Consider the following 1,741-nt stretch of genomic DNA (forward strand, 5'->3'; position numbering starts at 1 on the left):
CCTGAGTGCCCCTCTATCCCCTGATCTGTGAGGCTCAGCAATAGATAAAGCTGCCTATTTCAAAGGACACAAAGCGGGTCACATCTTAGGCAGGTGAGCCGTGATGATCCGAGCAGAGTGAGAAATAGAACCATCCCATGAGACTGCAGTGTGGGGACAGGAAGAGTGCCAAAAGCCTATAAGGAAAGCTGACCGGAAAGGATTGTCCTCATTGTCAACCATTGGAGACTTGCAAATTAAAGATCAGAAATACAAATAGATGGGGAAAAGGGAGTTTACTGATTTTATATATCAACTTCTGAGTAAATGTTATTTTTTAGCATAAAGAAAAAAATATATATTTTTTGAAATTACAATTTCTCTTTAGAGGAGCCTTACAAAGGAAATTTCTATGCTGCTAAAATAGTAGAAGGGCATTTTATTTTAGCTGAGAACCTACATAAGTTTTAGTTATGCAAAATAGGGACTTGGAGAAGAGTATAGGAATAATAATCAGAAATAGCTGAGCACTGCTTGGTGGAGCAAGAGGAATTTGAGTTCCTGGAGCCAATTCAAGGGTGAAAGAAGGGGTGAGAGACCAGGAGAGAATCGACTGCAAGGTGCAAGAGATGCAGAATGGGGACAGCAGGTCAGAGACAGAAAAATGGCTCTTGGATCAGCAAATCTGGCAGAAACTAGAGCTACAACCCTGCTCAAAGAGCTTTGGACTTTCTATACATTGTCAAATGAGCTCAAAGTGACTAAACCTCCATCTTAGAGGCAGAAGGCTTCCAAATAATTAAACATATAGAAATAATTAAATGACTAGAATAGCTTTCCAGTTCAAATATTCTTAGGAGTGTTGGGTGATAGGAAAGAAATATATGGCTACCTCAAAATAATTTAAGAAACAAATTATAGGAAAGCTTTAAGCAAGAGTGAACTGATATTTACTTATATATTCCTCTAGACCTTGAATCTGCTAAGGGATGACATTTTATTCATTTTTGGTATTTCAGTAACTAGTACAATGCACATAACAAATGATCAGTAGATGTTTGTGAAATGAAGACTTGATTGAAAGGAGGGAGAAAAGAAAGTGGGGAGCAGGGTGGATATGAGGGTGTCATTGGTTAGAAGTAATCAAGTAGGAAAACAAATATTTTTAGCTCAGTGCCTTTGACATTGTCCTTCCCTCTTTCTGGAATAAGTACCCCCACTATACACATTCTTGCATATACACACAATCACATGGTCTGGTTCCTTTATCTACTACAAGTTTATTTTCCTTTATCACTTTATTTAAGAGTACAACTTTTCCTTATACCCAAGGTGGCATTGCTTTACTCTGCTACTTGGTCTGCTTACCATCTGGTCTATTATATATTTTCTGCAGATTTATATTCTGTCACCATACTTTGGTATGTAAGCTTCAGGATGTCAGAGACATCTGTCAGTTTTGCTCACTGACACATCCCTAGCAACTAAAAAAACTCCTGGTCCATAGTAAGTACTTTTGAAGACATGAATATATGAATGAATGAATGAAGGTATATATATGAGTTGAGACACTGTTCTTTTGAAAAATACAAATATGTTTTTTCCAGCCAGACAGAAAGAGTCACATTGAAGAAGTTAAAAAAAAAAAAAAAAAAAGAAGAAAAAAAGAAAGAAAAAAGAAGGAAAACCCATTATAAGGAAGGAAGGAAGGAAGGAAGGAAGGAAGGAAGGAAGGAAGGAAGGAAGGAAGGAAGGAAAGAAA

This window comes from Pteropus alecto, unplaced genomic scaffold (genome assembly GCF_000325575.1).
Source record: "Pteropus alecto unplaced genomic scaffold, ASM32557v1 scaffold7, whole genome shotgun sequence".
Taxonomy (NCBI): Eukaryota; Metazoa; Chordata; class Mammalia; order Chiroptera; family Pteropodidae; genus Pteropus; species Pteropus alecto.